At 43.1% G+C, this 23,918-nt stretch overlaps 7 non-coding genes across 7 annotated transcripts; 4 read left to right on the top strand and 3 right to left on the bottom strand.

The window, feature by feature from the left end:
* Positions 1–3,987: 3,987 nt before the first annotated feature.
* On the bottom strand, positions 3,988–4,059 carry trnac-gca (transfer RNA cysteine (anticodon GCA)). Its single transcript has one exon. It is a non-coding gene; the product is annotated as a tRNA-Cys (tRNA).
* A 270-nt stretch (positions 4,060–4,329) lies between these two features.
* On the top strand, positions 4,330–4,403 carry trnai-aau (transfer RNA isoleucine (anticodon AAU)). The gene has a single exon. It is a non-coding gene; the product is annotated as a tRNA-Ile (tRNA).
* A 6,991-nt stretch (positions 4,404–11,394) lies between these two features.
* Positions 11,395–11,466, bottom strand: trnac-gca (transfer RNA cysteine (anticodon GCA)). Its single transcript has one exon. It is a non-coding gene; the product is annotated as a tRNA-Cys (tRNA).
* Positions 11,467–11,751: 285 nt separating this feature from the next.
* On the top strand, positions 11,752–11,825 carry trnat-agu (transfer RNA threonine (anticodon AGU)). The gene has a single exon. It is a non-coding gene; the product is annotated as a tRNA-Thr (tRNA).
* A 7,229-nt stretch (positions 11,826–19,054) lies between these two features.
* Positions 19,055–19,128, top strand: trnai-aau (transfer RNA isoleucine (anticodon AAU)). Its single transcript has one exon. It is a non-coding gene; the product is annotated as a tRNA-Ile (tRNA).
* A 1,449-nt stretch (positions 19,129–20,577) lies between these two features.
* Positions 20,578–20,649, bottom strand: trnac-gca (transfer RNA cysteine (anticodon GCA)). The gene has a single exon. It is a non-coding gene; the product is annotated as a tRNA-Cys (tRNA).
* Positions 20,650–20,934: 285 nt separating this feature from the next.
* Positions 20,935–21,008, top strand: trnat-agu (transfer RNA threonine (anticodon AGU)). The gene has a single exon. It is a non-coding gene; the product is annotated as a tRNA-Thr (tRNA).
* Positions 21,009–23,918: the final 2,910 nt, after the last annotated feature.

The following is a 23,918-nucleotide window of genomic DNA, read 5'->3' as shown; positions in this document are numbered from 1 at the left end:
CTTGGTGATAATCAGAGTCGGCGGCAGAACAGATCTAATTGGATCTAATTGGGGGGCACATAATAACCAGCGGGGGGGCACAAACTGCCGTTCAAGAATGCAATTTTTAATACACACACACACACACACACAAGTGTATTGTGCACCCAAACTGCAAAAAAACAAAAAACAACGACGTACAGTCCACGTCTCTCCCTCCCTCCCTCGCCCTCTCCATCTCTCTCTCATACAACGCATACACATAAATATGTGAACGGTGAATCTCCAAATTTAATTTGACGAAATTAGACAGACCCAAACATTCCACATTTGCATAATAATAAACACCAAGGCTGGCGCCATGAAGTCAATTAAATGCATGTCTCACCTTTAGAAGAGTTGCACATCTTAATTTTCCTATTTCACCATAGATCACACTTTGGGAAGCCTTCTTTATATTTTAGCGTTATTTCCGCGTAGATAAGAGTGAGTTTGATGCTCCTTAACAAGTTTGGTCCGCGGATCAACATCAACCCGCAGCGAGCCCTTGCTCCCGGTGGCTGATTTATGGTTCCGCGTCACACCAACGCAGAGCTGACGGCGTAGGGTACGCGGCGACGCACACCGCACCGCGACCCTACGCCGTCGGCTACGCCGTCGTTTTAACGCGGAACCATAATTCAGGCGAAGCTACAGTCCGTCTGCGCTGATACTGACACACAGGTGTTGTGCCGTATTCAGCACCCCTGCCGTGAAAAGCACCCCCTCGTTGCGGGAACGCGCATGTGGAGAGGACGCTATAAACTACTACCAAACGGACATATATTACCCACAGATCTCTTATTCACGAGTAAATGTCAAAAAGGACTAAATGCTCATGTTTAATTTACTCCAAATGACAACGTACACACAATGACAAAAATTATTCTCATTCCGTGTCACGTTCTGTTTAGCGTCCAGTTTTGTGTTAATGATTCATGTTTAAATGCGCTCATGGATTCCACAATTGTCATACTTTCCCACAATCACAGTCACAGATAACAAAAATCGGGTAAATGGTTATTGATGTCATGAGGGGGTGCTTTTCACGGCAGGGGTGCTGAATACGGCACAACAACGCCACAACTGTTGTGTGCACAGAGACATTAGCAAACATTGCTAGTTAGTAAGACAAAATGTCACTGTCCAAAGCATTGAAGAGTAAAGTTGACAGCGAGGGTAGGACGTACAAAGAAGAGTGGAAAGAGAAGTATGCTTTCATCCTACCTGAGTTTATAAATGCCAAGCCTGTGTGTCTCATCTGCAACGAAGTTGTTGCAGTTTGCAAGGAATACAACATCCGACGGCACCACGACACAAAGCATGGCACCTTCAAAGTGGCCTATCCGCTCCAGACAGGGACAAGGAGGCACAAACTTGAAGTGCTGACAGCCAGTTATGCGCACAGCAGCAAGATCCTGGTACGAGGCCTCACAGCGCAACAAAAAGTGACAAGTGCGTCCCTTAAAGCAACATGGGTGCTCGCCCGGCACAACAGACCATTCACTGACGCAGAGATTTTTAAAGAGGTAATGGTGGCAGTTTTGGAGGAGCTGGCTACTGATAAATCAATGGATGGCGTGATTGCCTCGGTGAAACAGGTGCCTCTCTCTGCGAGGTCCGCTACCCGGCGCATAGACGCACTGTCGGATGCTGTGCATGGAGTTATTCTCAGTGGTCTGAGTCAGGCCAATTACTTTTCTCTGGCCATTGATGAGAGCACAGACAACACAGATGTAAGCCAGATGTGTGTCTATGTGAGATATTTTGATGGGAAGGAGTTCAGGGAGGAGTTGCTGTCTTTAATTCCATTAGAGGGGAACACCACCGGAGAAATTATATTCACCAAACTGGAGGAAGTCTTCAGGCTGCATTCATTGTCCTTTGAGAAAATCAACCTCATCGTGACAGACGGGGCACCGGCCATGCTTGGAAAGCACAGAGGTCTGGTGAGCAGACTGAAGGAGATCGCGCCCCAAACGCACGCATTGCATTGCCTCATTCACCAGAGTGTCCTGTGCGCCAGGCTCAGTGGTGAGCTAAAGGGGGTTATGGATAAAGTGATGCGCATCATTAATTTTATCAGGGGTACATCAAGCACTCAGCACAGTCTTTTCCGACAACTTGTGTCTCAATCAGAGGATGCCACTCACGATGATCTGCTCCTCACAACGACGTGCGCTGGTTGAGTAAAGGCAAAGCGCTGGAGCGCTTCTGTGCGCTACTGGATGAGGTAAAGGCTTTCCTGAGATTAAGCAAGATGCGAGCTGCAGACGTCCACCTTGCCTTTCTACAAGATGAAATGTCCATGTCCAATGTAGCATTTTTAACAGATATTTTTGGCCATCTGAACCAGCTTAACCTGCAGCTACAGGGGAGAGGCAAAACCATAGTGGACATGGTTGAAAAGATGGAATCATTCACCAGGAAACTGGAGTTGTTCCAGTCAGACCTATTAACTGGCAGGCTCCTAGTCAACTTCAAGTCCAGGTTTGAGGACTACTCCATCCCGAAGGACATCGTTGCTTTTGTCTGTAACCCTCTCACTGTCCGAAGTGCGCATTTCTCCTCCCTGGCTAAAGAAACCATCCCATTGTTGGATGAGGCCGCATTTCAAATGGAGCTTATTGATTTCCAAACAACCCCCCTGGTCAGCGATGCGCTCAAAAGTGCGCAATCCGTGGATGACTTTTGGATGACATGCTCAGATGAGTACAGCTGGATCAAAAAACTTGCATTTTATGTGCTGACAATGTTTCCCTCCACCTACACATGCGAGTCGGCCTTTTCTTCTATGAATGCAATTAAGACGCACGAGAGGAACCGCCTGACGCACAAAAATCTGGAGAACTGCTTGCGGGTTAAAGTCACATCCATATCTCCAGACATCCAAAAGATCGTGACTGAAGGGAGATGCCAGTTTTCCCATTAAGTGAGTAATCTTTTAAGACTGTCATTACTGTTTTTATTAGATATATTCATTGTTGCTTTATTTTATTTAAATAGTAATTTATTTTCGCTTTCTCCTTTTCTTTTTTTTGCTCTGTAATTTCAGAAGCGCATACGTCCCACGTTCCCACCACAAGCCGGTGTGCGTCCGGAATCAAGAAGATTCTAATTTTATTTTATCTTTTCTAAATAAAGGCTTTGAATTCTCTATGAAATTGTCGTTTTTGTGATAGTAAATAATAATAAAAAAAAAATTTTAAATAAAAAAAAATATTTATCAGATTTTCAATGTCATCTGGCGGGCCAGATATTATTGGAGACGGGCCAATTTGGCCCACGGGCCGCCAGTTGCCGACCAATGCTCTAAACTCATCTGTCTTTGGATGAGAGAAAGATTAGAGATGTCTCATTCATTCATGGTTCAACCATGGTGGTGAAATGGAAAAATGACATGTAGGTTAAAAAAAAGAAAGGCACGTTGAAGGTTTCTTAACCAAAGTTAATTCCCACCTTCCTGTCTTAAAGTTCTTCTAAGAGATGTGGACTGCTTGACAACTGCTCAAGCAGTCATCTGTAGTGTCTGGTTCTTCTCCTTGTAGTCCCTTTAATTCTTTGCTGTTCTTCACTCGTGCCACAAGGTGGGATAATCCTCGAATTCTTCTTGACCAAATGTGTATTTCTTTACGTGGTGTGTCTGGCAGACAGTTACTTCCCAAGTGTGACCTCACTTAAAAAGGTCTCTACTTGGTTAGGGAGACTGTGCATGTAACTCAAGATGTTGTAAACCAGGCCTGGATCAAACATACACATACATACATAGCAAACGCACTAGAAGTTTTTCTTTGTTTTGAAAACCAGTAGCATCCAAAGCCTAAAAAACCACAACATGAAAGTTGGATTTGCCTACAAAGTTACTTATAAACAATAAGTGCAGGATTGAGCTTAAAGAATTTAAGATGCCACCTGCACTTTTACTGTAGGTGGTTTTAAGAAATATGCGATCAGGCAACCCTCATGGCCAGGGGGCACCCAGAGTTGAACTGGGGACCTCTTGATCTGCAGTCAAATGCTCTACCACTGAGCTATACCCCCTATCTGCTGTGGTGGAGCCAGGTTGTAAGACTGGACCTCAGTTGCACTAACTATTCTGATCAAAGTGGCAGAATCTTTAGGACATACGTTGCCTCTTTCCCAATAAAGGCAGGGATCTTCCCTTGCAAGCATGAAAAGGAGGAAAGTTGATCACTCCATTTTACAAAACCCAACCTGTTATTTGGGATTCAGGACTCAATTTGGATCAATCTTGATCAAACATACACATACATACATACGTTGATACGGAAAAGAAAAACTCAGCACGAAGGCCGGTTAGCTCAGAAGGTCAGAGCGTGGTGCTAATAACGCCAAGGTCATGGGTTCAATCCCCATACTGGCCAAACTGTTTACCACTAAAACTTGGGTTATTGTTGAAAGTTTCAGATTATCAAAATTGACCTGTCCAGGGGTCCGCCTCTCACCTCAAAATGAGCTGGGATAGACTCCAGCAGACCCCCGTGACCCTGCAAAGAATATAGCATAGATAATGAATGTATGTACCATCAAGTACTTTCTCTGACATACTCACCCATTTAACGAAAGTGTCCATAAAGTGGAAGTACATCAGTTATCAATTCTGTAAAGCTGAAATAAATGTGTTTGTTTGATTGAATCAGAAACATTAGTCAACAAAATGTAAAGTTTGAAGTCAAGAGTTCAAGTTTTTGGAGAATTTCTACTCTCTCCGTATATTTGCAATAACCCGAGACGGTAGCTAAATTGAAGTGACCTGTAAAGAGTGAATGTGAGGTAGGACACTAGAAATTACTGTCTCACGTCTCTTGTAAGAGTGGAGCTCAGTTGCACTAACTTTTCTGATCAAAGTGGCAACATTTTTAGGACATACGTTGCCTCTTTCCCAATGAAGGCAGGGATCTTCCACTGCAGGCATGAAATGGAGGAAAGTTGACCACTCCATTTTACAAAACCTAACCTGTTATTTGGGATTAAGGACTCAATTTAGCAAACTGTTTGCATCCTTGAACACGACAGTGCTGGAAGTAGTCTTGAACAGCTTTTGGACTTCAAACTTGATCTGAAAGCAAGTTTTAAGTCACACAACACAAGTAGGTCGCACCCAGAGTTGAACTGGGGTTCTCTTTATCTGCAGTCAAATGATCTACCACTGAGCTTACCCCCTTACTATCATGACTTGAAATTGGTGGATCCAGATTGTAAGACTGGACCTTAGTTAAACCAACTGCTCCGATCAAAGTGGCAAAATAGTTAGGACCAACGTTAACTGAAGGATTTTAACCTGAATATTCACACTCTCTTGGAGACCTTTTATTATTTGATTATTGACTGTGGTCAACTCTGCCACAATGTTCCAGATGTATGCTACCCAGAGATGGGGGGACTCGAGTCGATGACTTGACTCGAGTCCAACTCGAGTCGCCAGATTTGTGACTTGTGACTTACTTTATTAACATTAAGAAAAGACTTGACTTGACTTTGACTTGACTTTCCTGACCTGCGACTTGACTTGACTTTTGCCATGTGACTTGCCAAGTCACATGAAAAACCTGTCTTTTTAAAACATGTCTTGTTTTAAAAAATAAAATAAAATAATTAAATTGCTGCATAACGGCAAACCTGGCAACCCCTCCTCCACACAACGCGACGTGCCTGCGTGAGTCCAGTGTGTGATCAGCAGAGATGGAGAACGGCACTCAGACCAACACCGTCCCGAAAATCATACATTTTGGATTCAAAGATTATCAGACAACACCAAATAAAAGAGGAGCGACATGCAACATATGCAATGTTAAAATTACGGATACTGCAAGCACAACGTCGAATTTCATCAGACATTTCAGGACAGCTCATAAAGAAAGGTGAGTAACATGGTGTAACGTAGGTTAAAGCTAGATGGATTAACGTCCTGATTATTATGTTGCTTCTTGGCTGCTGACATCAGAGATACTACTAGGCTAGTGGATTGATACGTTAATATTTTTCTTATCAGTGATTTTTTACTTTAGCTAAAAAATAAAAAGCGGCAAGTAGCTGCAAGCGGCGCTAACGTAGACTAACGAGTAACGTTAGTTACACCGCGGTTGAATTGGCTTCATATTGGATATTATGAATTCATCACCCATAAAACTTGTGACACATACCACTGATTTTGGTCAATCCACTTGTGATGTGTTCATGGTCATCTAGACTATATATCACAAGAGAGTAATTATTATAAAATCATATTATGGGCTGATTTAATGAGGTTTTCAACACTCATAAAACTTGTGATACATAACACTGATTGTTTATGGGTGTTGAATTCATTAAACCACATTAAATCAGCCCATATATATGATTTTTAAATCAGCCCATATATATGATTTTTAAATCAGCCCATATATATGATTTTTTAATAATTACTGTTTTGTGATATATAGTCTAGATGACCATGAACACATCACAAGTGGTTTGACCAAAATCAGTGGTATGTATCACAAGTTTTATGGGTGTTGAATTTATAATATCCAATATCAAACCAATTCAACCGCGGCGTTAGTTACTCTTTAAATACCTCTGCCTTCCTCTCTGTTGGCTGTTGTTTTGCATAGCCCTTTGTGTGCATCAATTAGTTTCTTTCTCTCTTTTTTGCGTTTGCAGCCTTGAGTTTTAAACATCAAAACTGCATGCCTAGAATGAGGCTATATGTATTCAAAACTTTATTTTCAGACATTATGGCATGGTTTTGGTGTTTAAGCTCATTGATGCAAACACATTGATGCAAACACATATGATCAAAAAAAGAGCTAATTAAGGCACTAAATTAGACTTAACATAAAATAAGTACAAACGGGAAGAAAAACAACTGCGTACATAAATAAACTAGTTCTCTTTTTTTGACCATACAATGCATTTGCATCCCTGAGCTTAAACACCAAAACTGACTAGTGTGCTTATATCTATGTATGCATACAATGAGGCTATATTAGAACTTTACTTTCAGATGTTAGGACTCCTTTGTAGGCAGTAATAGCAAGCTGTGTGCAGCGAATACATGAGTTTAAAATATATCTTTTCTCCCCCCTCTGTCCCAAATGTCTAGATATGACGAGTACCTTCGCTCAAAAGCAGCTCCTACGACAGACTCGAGTCAGCCCCAGATCTCCCAGTTCATCACAATCAACAAGCAACACTACACTTCTAGCCATCCCCAGCAGAACGCCATCACACGTTCAATACTTTCAGACCTGGTTATTGATTGCAGCTTGCCGTTGTGTATCATAGAACACCCAAGTTTCCGGCGCTTCATGTCTGTTGTTGACACAAGGTACAACCCAGTAAGCCGAAGAACTCTTACTTCAAAACTGGATGGTGTAGTGCTGGAAAAGCCAGTTGACATATGGTCAGATCGGAAAATGCGGGGCTTCCTAGGAGTTACTGCTCACTGGTTGGATAATGGAGAAGGTGGAATAGTCCTGAAATCTGCTTTGCTGTCTTGTAATAGGTTCAGGGGTTCCCATACAGGGGAAAGAATAGAAAAAATCTATCACTGCTTTTTATATTCAACAACTTGTGAGAAAACTAATGACTGTTTCAACTTCACCTGTTCTACAATGGATATAAATTCAGAAATGATCCTCGTTCTAGCCTCTCTCATCCACATGTACTGGTCCTGCCCATGTCTAAACAAGTACTGGATGGAAGTATTTCATACTCTCTCTCTGGTGCTTAAAATCAGATTAGAACCAAACCCAGAGACTGCCCTGTTTGGGGTCATGGAGGGAGGAAGGAAGTTAACCACTGCACAGGGGCACACTTTGTCTTTTGCCTCCCTTTTGGCTCGTCGGGCAATTCTGTTCAGGTGGAAGGATCCCTTCCCTCCTACTCGTGCACAATGGCTGGAAGACATCATGTCCTGCTTAAAACTGGAGAAAATTAGATACTCGCTTCAGCAATCAAATAAGTTCCAGAAAGTGTGGGGACCTTTTCTAGAAGCATTCCAGACCCTGTGAACTATACTTCATATTTTCTTTTGTATTCCTAGTGCAGGCTTTTGATGTTAGAATGACCTCATATTGTGATTAGTAATCTGGCAGTGACATGGGAGGGATTAGTTTGGTCTGAAGTCTGTTTTTGTTACTATTTTATATTTTTTCATACTGTTTAATAGTTTTTTTATATTTTGTACACTGGTGTATGCTATGATTAAAATGCCCATGCCTACTCAAAATATTTGTAATTGACATTCAGCATTTCACCTTTTTTACTTTTGAAAATTTAAATAAAAAGATCTTGAATTAAAAAAGAAATTATCCTCGTTCTTAATAGCCATTGTTTCCCATGGTGACCACTCTTAAGTAGTTTCTCTCCCCCTGTGTGCACGGGTACGTTACAGCAGCTGATCTCAGACACCATGGTGTTTTGTTGAATTAAGCACATTCTGTTACAGTGTTTCTTTTTACATACAGTAATGTGATGGTGTAAGTAATAAAAAGCTGTTTTAAATTAATTCATGTTGAGCTGATTCATTAACTTATCAGCTTAAAAAAAGGTATTGACTCTGAAAAACAGGTTTGGTGAAATACAGACATTTAAAAAAAACTAATGACTTTTTTTTTTTTTTACCTTGTCTGCACACATATTATTGATTGATACCATGACGGTAGAAACCAAAAGTGTATATATGTGCATTATTACTATATTTAATATATATACATATATATACGCACACATATGCGTACACATACATAAATATACACATACAAACCCAGTGTTTTTTTTTTTGAGGGGGGGGGGGGGGGGGGGGTGACGACATCCACTGCCAATCCAGGAAGCAGGAACACACGGAGACACACGTCAAGCACTGGAAATCTGCAACAACAAAAAAACACAAACAAAGCACGAAACCGCTACCGCTACCTAAACCCAAAAACTAGAGAGCCAGCATGCAGGTGAACAAGCCAGTGTGTATGTCTATGTGTGTGTGTGTGTATGTATATGATCATGCGTGTGTGTGTGTGTGTGTGTGTGTGTGTGTGTGTATATGCATGTGACTAAGTGACTATATGTGTGTGTGTGTGTGTGTGTGTGTAATAAACCAAACAAAGCTCCACCTGAAGTGTATCTATAGTGGGGGAGGGGGGGGAGCAACCCCGCCACCCGCGAGACCAGAGGCCGACACGGAAGAGCCCGGAACCCAGGCCACCGGCAACCCCACAGAGGGGAGAAGTAGGAGGGAGGCAACCCACCGCCTGCGAGGCCCCCCCCCCCCCCGGCGGCGGCCGAGGGGGCCCGCGGGCGGGGCCCCCACGGCGCGGGAAGAAGCAGCCAGGGATCCCGCGGTGGCGGACCGCGACCCAGGCAATCCCCGGCCACCCGGTCCGGGCCGGACACGCGGCCAGGAGGCCCTCACCCTTCAGGCCAACGACCCCCACCCGGCAGGGGGCCAGCCTGCCCGGAGAGACAGAGCCGCCCCGGCCGCCGACGCGGGCAGGCGCACCCATCCCCCACGAAAGTGGCCCTCCAAGACCAGAGGGGCGCCCCGCCGCAGAGGCAGCGGGGGGGACCGGGGACGGGCCCGGAGAGAGGGAACCCCCCAACAAGGTGACACCCATGCAGGCCCGACAACGGAGGGCCCCAGGCCCAGGCATCCCATTCATTCATCCATTCACCTATCCGATACCTATAATAATAATAATATAATATACTATACATAATAATAATACTAATAATAATAATAATAATAATACTACTACTAATAATAATAATAATAATAATAATAATAATAATAATAATAAAAATAATAATAACCATCTTTGTATAATATAATATTCATAAATTATTAAGTTTTGATGTCCTGCCAATGGAGGCTCAGATCCTCCATGGCAGGACCCTTCCATACCGCATTCTCACCGACACAGACATACAATCACGCACCGTTTCCCCCTCCCCGGGGGGGTCCAGCACCGCCAGAAGGCACCCCAGGCTGCACGGCGGGCCCCGCCAGGCCCGGGTAACCCGACCCACCCGTCCCAGGCCGGTGAGGGAACGCGGGTGATGTGGGACCCCCTCCCGCCCCTGGTGTTGAGTGCGTGTGATTAATGCCATAAAAACAAGGAGGGGGGAGGGCCAAGTATTGATTGACACCGACCCCCCCCCCTCCCGAACTACGTGTCCTTGTCAAATGTATTTATTAAGTGTTGAATGTGCAGTGTCTATTTTGCTGTTAAAACCGTGAGGCGGGGAGTGCCGGGCCACGCGGGACGGTGCCCCCCACGACCCGGACCCCCCGCCCTTCGCCTATGTACGTATGAATCGTGTAGGGGGGGGAAAGAGGGGGAGCGGAGGCCGAAGCCAGGAAGCAGGACCAGCAAAGCCGGCCCTGATAAGACACCCGCGTCCCCCCACCGGCCATCCAGTAGACGGGGGGCGGCCCTCCGAGCCGGGCCAGGGCCCCACCGTACCTCCACGGGCGCCCCCGGCGCCGCCGGAGCCCCCAGACGGAGGGGGAAACGGTCCAACATCCTCCCATTCATACTGACAACATAAGACATAGATACCTGGGAATGGTGCCACCCCGCCGTCGCACCCGCCCGTGCACCCCCCGGTCAGGGGAGGCCCGCTCCCCGGACCCGGCCCCACCCCCCCCCCCGAGGCCACCCCGGCGGACACCCCAAGGGTCACGGAGTCCCCACATCCGCAGGGGCACTTGGCCCCCGCCCAGCGACGGAGGACCAAGGCAGCAATGCTAATGACTTGACTCGTGACTCGACTTGACTTGCTTGACTAAAGCTCTGCTTGGACTTGACTTACTTGATCCTCCTATAGGGACGACTTGGACTTACTTGAGACTTGAGGGCTAAGACTTGGGACTTACTTGAGACTTGCATGTATGGGACTTACTCCCATCTCTGATGCTACCTCTTGGCTGATGAAAGTAGGGATAAGCACCTGACCTCCTGAAACCCTGAAAAGGATGAACTGGGAAATTCTGACACCCCCACAGCGCTGCCTTTACCAACTTTCAGAGATTCAACTTTCTTTTGCGTGCAAGCAAACTGGAAATGCGGCTGGTCTGAGTTTTCCATTAAGACTTAGTTATAAATAGTGATTGCAGGACTTGGACTTGTTAGGTGGATGAAATACTTGGTGATTTGAGAGTTTTGTAATTTAGCAAACGCGCTACAAGTTTTTCTTTGTATTGAAAACCAGTAGCATCCAAAGCCTAAAAAACCACAACATGAAAGTTGGAGTTGTCTATAAAGTTACTTATAAACAATAAGTGCAGGATTGAGATTAAAGAATTTAAGATGCCACCTGCACTTTTACTGTAGGTGGTTTTAAGAAATATGTAATCACGCAACCCTCATGGTCAGGGGGCACCCAGAGTTGAACTGGGGACCTCTTGATCTGCAGTCAAATGCTCTACCACTGAGCTATACCCCCTATCTGCTATGGTGGAGCCAGATTGTAAGAGTGCACCTCAGTTGCACTAACTATTCTGATCAAAGTGGCAGAATCTTTAGGACATACATTGCCTCTTTCCCAATGAAGGCAGGGATCTTCCCTTGCAAGCATGAAAAGGAGGAAAGTTGACCACTCCATTTTACAAAACCCAACCTGTTATTTGGGATTCAGGACTCAATTTAGCAAAGTGCTTGCATCCCAGAACACGACAGTGCTGGAAGTAGTCCTGGACAGCTTTGATACTTCAAACTTACTGTGAAATCAGGCCCTGTGGCTTAGTTGGTCAAAGCACCTGTCTAGTAAACAGGAGATCCTGGGTTCAAATCCCAGCAGAGCCTCTAAACTCATCTGTCTTTGGATGTGAGAAAGATTAGAGATGTCTCATTGATTCATGGTTCAACCATGGTGGTGAAATGGAAAAATGACATGTAGCTTAAAAAAAAGAAAGGCACATTGAAGGTTTCTTAACCAAAGTTAATTCACACATTCCAGTCTTAAAGTTTTTCTAAGAGATGTGGACTGCTTGGGAGGGAGGTACAGAAGTGTCTGGTTCTTCTCCTTTTAGTCACTTTAATGCTTTGCTGTTCTTCACTCGTGCCACAAGGTGGGGTACTCCTCCAATTCTTCTTGACCAAATGTGTATTTCTTTACGTGGTGTGTCTGACAGACAGTTACTTCCCAAGTTTTACCTCACTTAAAAAAGGTCTCTACTTGGTTTGGGAGACTGTGCATGTAACTCAAGATGTTGTAAACCAGGCCTGGATCATACATACACACATACACACACCAGTGTTGTTCTCGTTCACGAAAACGGAAACGAAATATGTTCGTCAACGCCCATTTTTCCCCGGACGAAAACGAGACCGGACTATAAAAAAAAACACGTGTATAAACAATAACTAGGACTAAATCATTATGCAAGTTCGTTGACTAATAAAAACTAAACGAAAATATAGTTCACAAAATAAATACTCTGCTAAAATCTATGGTCATTTTCGTTCACAAACAAAGACGAAACGAAATGTAATTATAATGAACGTATCACTTCCTCCTGTCTCTTTTGCCATAGAGCGCCGCTGTGCGTTCGCAAATGCTCACCGGGACTGTCCGGGAGCACAGTTGTCTATCACTTTGTATTGGCATTGTGGTCAGGGTGCTATATCGAACATACCCTTCCCCCACACACTCGCACTCACACTCACACACAAACAAACACACCCCCTTTTTGAAGTTACCGCCAGCGCAGCATGCAGCCGCAGCTGCACACGATCTCAACGCGGACATTTCATTTCATTACAGTAAATAAAATAAAACGGTAACATGCTTTGCACGGGGATCGGGAGAAAGAGAAGGGAAGATGTCTGGAAACATTTTAGATACATTGACGTCGAAGATAAAACGGAATGCTTGATTTTAACGGACGGGGAGCAGTGCGGTCATAAGTTGAAGGGAAAGAACACTACAAATCTGAAACGACACATCTCCATTTACCACAAAGAAATCAAGGTAAGCTAAGTTAACATAAAGTATGTTGCTGGTTGTTTACAACATTAAATCAACGTTGTGTTGTTGAGTGTACTGTCAGCTTAATGTTACTACAATAAAACCTCCCCAAAAGTAGTCTACTAGTTAATGTGTGTGTGTGTGTGTGTGTGTGTGTGTGTGTGTGTGTGTGTGTGTGTGTGTGTGTGTGTGTGTGTGTGTGTGTGTGTGTGTGTGTGTGTGTGTGTGTGTGCATGCATGTACCGTTAGTATATGTGTGTGTGGTGTGTGTGTGTGTGTGTGTGTGTGTGTGTGTGTGTGTGTGTGTGTGTGTGTGTGTGTGCGTGTGTGTGTGTGTGTGTGTGTGTGTGTGTGTGTGCATGCATGTACAGTTAGTATATGTGTGTGTGGTGTGTGTGACCTTATGACATTATGAGCAAAGGCTTTCAAGTGCGACTGTTTTCATTCATTCACATGGTTTTTGTGCAGAAGTTCAAAGCCCCTCTAAGATTATTTTGTATAAATGCACACTACACACACCTACACAAGAGGTCCATAAACACAAATAAATCCAAACATGGGGCATTTTGAATCACATGAAAGGTGCAGCCATAGAGAGAATCATAACAAACTCCGGCTTTTTGTTGAGTCGTTTACACAGCTGCGACTGCAGCCAAAGTTTATAAAACCTGGCATTTAAAGGGTTAAATCTTTAAAAAATCATGAATATTTGATATCAATACTTAGGTCAGATATGAATGAAATAAATTAGCTCAATTAAAGTAGAATATAATATTAATGTATAATATGTTTTATAGCTACCTTATGAAAACCGCATTTTTTGCGCTAAGGGGTCAGAGTGTAACAATTATTCAGACTGCAATTAAATTTGGATTGGAATGACATTGACTACGTTTACATGCAGTCAAAATTCGGGTTTTTACTAATATTCGGGTTTTAAAAGGGTTATTGAGTGCATGTAAACGCAGTAATTGGCATTTTGTTTTTACAGATACCATATTGAATAATAATAATAGCTTTACTTAGTCTTTATCCTATAGTTTCCTATTTTATCCTGTGCAATGTGTGCATCTGTCCTGACATTGTATTTACTCCTGTCCCAGATTCCAGTTCCACCTGTGGCTACAACCACCAATCAACCACCCAGAAATGACAGCAGGCCAGCAATACAAGGGTCTTTACTGGCCCACACAAAATACAAGGCTGAGTCACGAGAAAAACAGTACAAAGAGGAAGGCATAGCACTGTGGATAGCCCGTACAGGCCTTACCTCACGCATAGTTGATGATGAGGATTTTGCCATTATGATTAATAAAATAGATAGAAGAGTCACTGTACCAAAAAGAAAAAAAATTACAAACGGAGTGAACAAAATCTACCTGGACGAAAAGGACAAATTCAGACGACGACTGTCCAAGGCACGCAAAATAAGCATTGGCTTAGACATTTGGACTAAAAAGGGTCTCACAGTGTCCTTTCTTGCCGTCAGTGCTTGTTATTTTAACTCAGAAGACAATAAGGCAGAACACATACTCCTGAACCTAAAGCAAATGGTTCACCCACACACTGCTCAGGCTATTTCCACTCTTGTGGAGGAGTCAACAGAAGAATGGGGCATCCCAAAAGAAAAAATCCTCACCATCATCACAGATAATGGGAGCAACATGGTTGCTGCCTTCCGTGAACGTCGCGATGATGATGATGATGAAGAGGATGGGGATGACAGTGACACCAGCTCTGACGAGGACGAAGAAGAGGGAGAAGAGGTCGAAGTCCTTGATGAAAGGTCAGTCTGTGTGCATGCTTGCTGCCATTAATTCTATTCTATTCTGTAACTATAACTTATTTCAGTTTAGTATTTGAAATGCAATAAATGCAGGTCTTATTATGTCAGACCTGGTTTGTGTAAAACACTGCTGCAGCAGTAGATGGATGGATAAGGGCCGGGTTTCCCAGATCCGACCTCTCTTAAGGACTTAAGAGAGGTTCAAAGAAGGTTTCACTTAAGAGAGAACCCTAAGATACGGGTGTTTCCCAGATGACTTCTTAACACCGTTCTTTAGTTTCGCTCTTTCAGAAGCTCTTTGGAGCAGCTGTCCGGTTCTGAAACCAAATCAATCGATGCCAGGCAAATCGATCACCGATCACTATCAGCGCATTTTCACATGCAGCACTGCTACCTAACGCACTAATTCCCTGCTGCCTGTGCGTTATAATGAAAAATTAAGATGATAAATATAATTCAATGACCCTTTTTCATCCAAACGGTGCGTTACTCCATTATTTCTGGCTACAGTGAGGCTTTTTTTCCCCACACGCAGAGACCGGGAGGAAACGTGGTGGGCGTGTGTGTGCGTTCAAAAACATGAGCGGTCAAGAGCCAAGAGAAGGCGAGTTTCGCAAATCGCAACGTGGAATTACAGGAATCCCTGGTTTTTCGCAGGGGTTATGTTCCAAAAAGAACCCGTGATAAGTGAAATTCTTTTTACAATTATAGAGGCTTCAGATTGCAGAGATCATCCCCGCCTCGCACGTATTCCACTGCTCTTCTGAGACGCTGCATCCCGACTCGCGTCTTTTTATCCTAAAGCCCGCGGTGCAGGTGTGTTTTTTCAAGAGAAGAAAATAGTTATGTGTCGTTGTCTTCGCTCTTTTTTCTTCTGGGCAAAAAGATTCTTTAATATAAACCGACACCATTGATTATATTTGAGACTGTAATGAATGATTCATCAAAGGATCCCGTTCATCAGCTGCTGCTTCCCTGTCATCACATAGGTGCGCTCAGGCTCGGACACGGTGCAGGAGTATCGGTGTCACGGCTGCCTGGACAGCCCGGTCCGACAGCACGTCCAGGGGACTGAAGTGCTGACGCACGAATGCGTTCATAAAAACAGTTCTGCTTCGCGCACGGCGACGCGGTTGATTTGCAGCGAGAACATGCTGTATAGCAGCCAAATTATCAAATAAATGATATTCATGATGATCGTTTTATTTGTGTGCATAAAGCATATACAGGAACACACTTGTTATTCCTTATTTTTCTTTTTTTTCCCCCTTTGCTGTCACCAATGAATGCTAAACAATATAAATCTAAAGTATAAAATAGATCAAAATGTGTGTGGGCTGCATTGTTTTAATATATCATTGCTTGGTGTGATATTGATTTGCCTGACGCGGCTGGATCTGTGAGTCTTTGTTCACTAAGATGGTTGTAAAGACTGGGTCAGCAGCATCTTTCATTTCCTTCTTAATGAAAGAGATACTTAAGCTAAGAGCAACTTCACAGGCTCCTTAAGAAGGTTTGAAAGAAGTCTTTCGCTGTTAAGAACTACTTAACTGATCTGGGAAACCCGGCCAAGATGTGTTTATATTCTAAAATTGAATCGGCAATGAGCCTGTTTTATGTGCTGATAAGTATGTGCTAATTCAATGGTTATGAAAACTCTGTTCTTTGTTAAACTTTTTTTTCCATTAGGTACAGAACCTGGGAGAGGACCCCTTGCGTGGTTCATACCCTTCAGCTAGTTGTGAACATGGTCCAGAAGGAACCCACCACCAAGAAAGTTCTGGACAAACTCAGGCACCTGGTGAAACTGTTCCGCAAATCATCCATTGCCATAGAACGGTTACTGGCAAGGTGTGGACTCACCCTCATCAAAGACTGCCCAACCAGATGGTCCAGTACTTATTTGATGATGTCTCGCGCTCTTCAGGTGAAGGACCATCTTGCATCGGTAGCTGAGAGTATGACCTGGGACAGCCTGCAACCCAGTGAGTGGCAGAAGCTGGCTATCCTCAAGACCTTGCTTCTTCCATTTGCTGAACACACAAAACTACTTCAAAGTGACACCAATTTGCTATGCCTTGCTGTGCCTGCGTTGCTGGACTTGATTGGTCACCTGTCTGAGTTCTCCAGAGTTCATACCCGGAGCTACAAGGATGCAGCTGCACTGGCACAGAAGATGAGGGAGAATATAAAGCTACGCTTTGGCCTTTTCCTTAATGTCGCAGATGACAGGTTCTCTCCTCTTGCTGCAGCTGCATGTTTTGTTGACCCCTCTGTAGCAGCAGATGTCCTAATTGAAAATGAAGATGAGGGAATTCAGGAACTACTGAAAAAAGCTGAAGAATACATCATTCCAAGTGTGCCACCAATGATCCGTGAAGAAGAGCAGGACGACACTGAAGAAGCAGAGAGTGAGACTGAAGAGTCAGCCACTTTGACAAAGCGGCCTAGATTTCGATTTTTTAACCCCAGGCATTCAGCAAGGCCCAGGACCCCCAAGGCCTCTATCAAGCAGGAGATTCAGAAATACAAAGAGGCCCTGCCCTGTCCCAAGCTGCTGATATGTCTGGGATAGCGTTTTGGGTATCTCAGAGTGACACTTTGTTTGTGCGTCTGAAACCTTTGGCCTTGGATCTTCTAGCAATACCGGCATCACAAGCTTTTGCAGAGTGTGTCTTCAGTGTAACTGGTAACCTCTCAACTGGTCGCCGCAACAGGGCAAGAACCACATTGGAAAGAAGAGCCTTTCTCAAGCTAAACAAGGACTAAATATACTGGGGGGGCGGGGCGGGGCGCAGAGTACTTTACTAAGATTGTGTTAAATCTCTGCAGCTTAAGTAAGTAAAACATATACAAATGTGTTTCAAAATCAACCCTGGTTCAGTTTTCATTTGCAAGTTTAAAAAATAATGCACTTTTTTCCATTGTCTTAGTTCTAGCAAGCTCTGCCTTGTTTCACCGTTAACTGTATATGCTATGTGAAGTAGTTTGATATATGCACTTTTTTGCGAGTAAGTGTTGAGCTCTGAAGTAGAGCTCTGGCTCCAATAAGTAAGGGACTTGAATTAATTTGAATGTTTGACTTGTATTATTGAACATAGATCCTGCCTTTTTCCTCTTTCTGGACAAAAAGCAATCATTTAAGTTTTCATTTGCAAATTTGTTTTCATTTACAAATCAAATGACACATTTTCTTGGCAAGCTCCATGTTGTAGCTCTGTGTCTGTGTTGTGGAGTAGCTCCAACTCAAGTTAGGTACTTGAATGAATTTGAATGTTTGACTTGACCGTTTCATCTGCACAGGGGGGAAAAGGGGTCTGTAGAGTGCAGACCTATGCCGACATGCTGCAGTTACCGTAGTTCGTACGGTATTTGACTGAGATTGTTACATTTTTGCAAGTTGCATAATTATAGTGCTCTGTGTATAATATGAAATGATGTGAACTAGTTTGCTATATGCACTTTATAGTGTCACAAATAAACTATGTTGGGATACATTGGGAGTTTGTTTTTATTTTCTTATTTTTCTTTTATTTTCACTGACCTCAGATCCATTTTGTTGAATGTGAACTAGCCCATTAGGCACTTTATTTTATTTTCATCGCAGATGTAAATTTATTTTAATGCATCCATCAACGTGTCTGAATATGATCCCAATTAATGTGCAAATTCATGTCAATTCATGTTCCCTTTCTAGATGTATTTCTTAAAATTGACATTTTTATCAAAAGGATAAGAGAAAATGCGATGGAAAATATTTTTCGATTTGATCTACTGATGTCTAAAATAATTGTCAAACTAAAATTAGACTAAATTGTCAGACTAAAACTAGACTAAAATGCAAATAGTTTTTGTTGACTAAAACTAAACAAATAAATTCACGGTTTCATGGACTAAGACAAAGACTAAAATGCTCGACTTTTAGTCGACAAAAATGTGACTATGAGTTCGACTAAATATGACAAAAAATAACAACGGCGATTGAAACAGGACTAAGACTGAAACAAAATTTAAAAATAGCCGACAAGAACAACACACACACACACACACACACACACACACACACACACACACACACACACACACACACACACACACACACACACACACACACACACACACACACACACACACACACACACACACACACACACACACACACACACACACACACACACACACACACACACACACACACACACACACACACACACACACACACACACACACACACACACACACACACACACACACACACACACACAAACTCACCACGAAGGCCGGTTAGCTCAGGAGGTCAGAGCGTGGTGCTAATAACGCCAAGGTCATGGGTTCAATCCCCATACTGGCCAAACTGTTTACCACTAAAACTTGGGTTATTGTTGAAAGTTTCAAATTATTGAATTTTGACCTGTCCAGGGGTCTGCCTCTCACCTCGAAATGAGCTGGGACAGACTCCACCAGACCCCCCTGACCCTGCGAAGAATATAGCATAGATAATGAATGTATGTACCATCAAGTACTTTCTCTGACATACTCACCCATTTAACAAAAGTGTCCATAACGTACATCAGTTATCAATTCTGTAAAGCAGAAATAAATGTGTATGTTTGATTGAATCAGAAACATTAGTCAACAAAATGTAAAGTTTGAAGTCAAGAGTTCAAGTTTTTGGAGAATCTCTACTGTCCGTATATTTGCAATAACCCGAGACGGTAGCTAAACTGAAGTGACCAGTAAAGAGTGAATGTGAGGTAGGACACTAAAACTTACTGTCTCAAGTCTCTTGTAAGAGTGGAGCTCAGTTGCACTAACCTTTCTGATCAAAGTAGCAACATTTTTAGGACATACGTTGCCTCTTTCCCAATGAAGGCAGGGATCTTCCACTGCAAGCATGAAAAGGAGGAACGTTGACCACTCCATTTTACAAAACCTAACCTGTTATTTGGGATTAAGGACTCAATTTAGCAAACTGCTTGCATCCTTGAACACGACAGTGCTGGAAGGAGTCTTGAACAGCTTTTAGACTTCAAACTTGCTCTGAAAGCAAGTTTTAAGTCACATAACACAAGTAGGGGGCACCCAGAGTTGAACTGGGGACCTCTTGATCTGCAGCCAAATGCTCTACCATGAGCTTACCCCCTTACTATCATGACTTGAAATTGGTGGATCCAGATTGTAAGACTGGACCTTAGTTAAACCAACTGCTCCGATCAAAGTGGCAAAATCGTTAGGACCAACGTTAACTGAAGGATTTTAACCTGAATATTCACACTCTCTTGAAGACCTTTTATTATTTGATTATTGACTGTGGTCAACTCTGCCACAATGTTCCAGATGTATGCTACCTCTTAGCTGATGAAAGTAGGGATAAGCACCTGACCTCCTGAAACCCTGAAAAGGATGAACTGGGACATTCCGACACCCCCACAGCGCTGCCTTTACCCAACTTTCAGAGATTAAATTTTCTTTTGCGTGCAAACAAACTGGAAATGCGGCTCGTCCTAGTTTTCCATTAAGACTTAGTTATAAATAGTGATTGCAGGACTTGGACTGTTAGGTGGATGAAATACTTGGTGATTTGAGAGTTTTGTAATTTAGCAAACGCGCTATAAGTTTTTCTTTGTTTTGAAAACCAGTAGCATCCAAAGCCTAAAAAACCACAACATGAAAGTTGGAGTTGCCTATAAAGTTACTTATAAACAATAAGTGCAGGATTGAGATTAAATAATTTAAGATGCGACCTGCACTTTTACTGTAGGTGGTTTTAAGAAATATGCGATCAGGCAAACCTCATGGTCAGGGGGCACCCAGAGTTGAACTGGGGACCTCTTGATCTGCAGTCAAATGCTCTACCACTGAGCTATACCCCCTATCTGCTATGGTGGAGCCAGATTGTAAGAGTGGACCTCAGTTGCACTAACTATTCTGATCAAAGTGGCAGAATCTTTAGGACATACATTGCCTCTTTCCCAATGAAGGCAGGGATCTTCCACTGCAAGCATGAAAAGGAGGAAAGTTGACCACTCCATTTTACAAAACCCAACCTGTTTTTTGGGATTCAGGACTCAATTTAGCAAACTGCTTGCATCCTTGAACACAACAGTGCTGGAAGTAGTCTTGGACAGCTTTGATACTTTAAACTTACTGTGAAATCAGGCCCTGTGGCTTAGTTGGTCAAAGCACCTGTCTAGTAAACAGGAGATCCTGGGTTCAAATCCCAGCAGAGCCTCAAAACTCATCAGTCTTTGGATGTGAGAAAGATTAGAGATGTCTCATTCATTCATAGTTCAACCGTGGTGGTGAAATGGAAAAATGACATGTAGCTTAAAAAAAAGAAAGGCACATTGAAGGTTTCTTAACCAAAGTTAATTCACACATTCCAGTCTTAAAGTTTTTCTAAGAGATGTGGACTGCTTGGGAGGGAGGTACAGAAGTGTCTGGTTCTTCTCCTTTTAGTCACTTTAATGCTTTGCTGTTCTTCACTCTTACCACAAGGTGGGGTACTCCTCCAATTCTTCTTGACCAAATGTGTATTTCTTTACGTGGTGTGTCTGACAGACAGTTACTTCCCAAGTTTTACCTCACTTAAAAAGGTCTCTACTTGGTTTGGGAGACTGTGCATGGAACTCAAGATGTTGTAAACCAGGCCTGGATCAAACATACACATACATACATACGTACATATGAAAAAGAAAAACTCACCACGAAGGCCAGTTAGCTCAGAAGGTCAGAGCTAATACAGTTTTTTACGATTGAATAAACACAATTTTGATTGTTTTGTTTTGTTTAGCAAAACCATACACACGAATAGCACAACCACATACCCGATTAGCAAAACACCTTAGCTCCTTTGCAAAATGAACCACTCTTGTAAAAACTATACACTAACTTATCAAAACCATATTTTTTTACCATATGAAACACACACGTTGCATATGACTTAACTCTGTTTGCACCAGTTACACTCTGCTGTTGAAAACCTTAAACACTTTCGGCTAATTCTGCTTCTAAGGGCCCGATTTACTAAGATCCTAAATAAAGAGTACTAAATTGCGTGTGCACTGAAAAAGTTTGCGCGTGCTGTTGTTGCGTGGTTTGCGGGTGATCAACTAAGATTGCCTGCGCAATTGATAACAGGTGCAAACTGCAGTATTTAAATGAGGTGTTGCGTGTCTTACGTTTGCGCCATGGAGAGTCTGGATGGAATGCACAGTCACAAGTCACAAGCGCAAAATGAAATTTGACGAGTTGGAGTTAGAGATATTAGTGGAAGAGGCAATAAACACATTCATGAACTACAGCAAAGAAATTTAAACATTACCAAAAGAAACGCAATATCGGAGAAAACCTGCGATAGAATAAATTTGGTAACACAAAAAACAGAAAAACGTCTGGTTTTTCATATTTCAATTTTAGGCACAGATCAAAAATACGAAATAGAAAAACGGGCCACAGAACCGAATTTGATTTTAATATTGAATTGGTCGGGTTTGCGTGACCCCGCGGTGCTCGGCATGATCTGAGGAGAAAAAGACATCAGACACAGAGCTGGAGAGCGCTTTGATTCATCTATTTATGAGTTAAGTTTTTATTCAGATGTCCACAGTATATTGCAAATATTATATATTATATAGCAAACACTGACAGTAAATGTGTGACAGACGGGACCATCATCCGAAAGAAGAGAAGAGAAGTGTTCAGAACAGCGCACAGAGGAGAGCGCACACTAAAGGATGATTTATGGTTCCGCGTCACACCAACGCAAAACCGACGGCGTAGGGTACGCGGCGACGCACACCGCACCGCGACCCTACGCGTCGGCTACGCCGTCGATTTAACGCAGAACCATAATTCAGGCGAAGCTGCAGTCTCTGCGCTGATCCTGACACAGCGGGACGGAGCGGATTTGGTCATGATGTTTAACCTGTGTTTTGTGATTAATAAGCACGGGTTTTAATTAAATGTAATTTACGAAGGATGATTTCACGTTCAATAAGATAAGTAATCAATAAAATACAAAGTTTTGGCACAAACGCTTGGCCTGCTTGTGGGCGAGTGGAGGGGGGCACAATAAGAGAAGGTGGCAAAGATATAAGGCGAAGAACTAAAGAAAAAGTGGCCTTTAATAAAACTTGTGCAACCATTTTTAAAATAGCATGCAGCAGAATAAAGACTCTCTCTCTCTCTGCATATTCTTTGATTTTGGATGTCGCCTCCTTGCCACAATAACGGCAGCAGCAGATTTGCACCTTCCTTTCGAACGTATTAAATACAGACGCAATCCCAATACGCGCAATTACTTTCAGGCTTGGTAAATCTCATTGCGCGTGGTAAATGGAGCAATTTGCATCTTCCCCTCCCAGTATTTAGGATTTCTGCCGGGTACGCCCCATATTGATTATTCATCAGGGCAAAAGTACTAACTGAATTGCGTGTGCAATTTTGCGCATTTCAGAGACGCAGTCGTCTTTGCACGCTGTTAGTAGATCAGCTGGCACTTTGGTTTGCGGGTGCTGTCAAGTTTGCAAACGTTTTAACACACGCAAACCTTTAGTAAATCGGGCCCTAAGTGCATAGAGTAGTATGGGTGAAGCACACAGTGAATTTGCAAAACATCGCTCAGATTTGCACATCTGTAAACACAATGTCTGCTCACACTTTTTGCAAAACAATACACAGTGAACACTAAACACACTTGTATGCATTACTGTAGATACCACACAGGAGACAAGACTAATGCTGTTGATAATGTTATTTATTTTTTCCATATACTCAAGCCAAAATAGTGAAGAAAAAAAAGCATTTCCCAGTTTTCATGAACATAACATTTTATCCTGTACAAACCCCCCCCCCCCAAAAAAAGAAAACACGGCACATAAATTGCTACTGTTGGTCTCTTCTCCTAGCTGGATCTGGCCAGAGAATTTCATCCACATCACAGGCGATATCCTCATTCGCAAGACAGCGGGGAAAGAATCGCCGTGCATGCCGTATCCACCCCTGTATGGCTGTGGCCTCAATTGGTCACAGGCCTCCTCCATGGCCTGACTGAGGGCTACCCGAGCCAGGGGGTGCAGATCGTAAACCTTCCACCGCCATGCAGAGAAAAATTCTTCAATTGGGTTAAGAAATGGAGAAT

This window comes from Cololabis saira, chromosome 5 (genome assembly GCF_033807715.1).
Source record: "Cololabis saira isolate AMF1-May2022 chromosome 5, fColSai1.1, whole genome shotgun sequence".
Taxonomy (NCBI): domain Eukaryota; kingdom Metazoa; phylum Chordata; class Actinopteri; order Beloniformes; family Belonidae; genus Cololabis; species Cololabis saira.
This window is presented reverse-complemented; position numbering and strand designations above follow the sequence as displayed.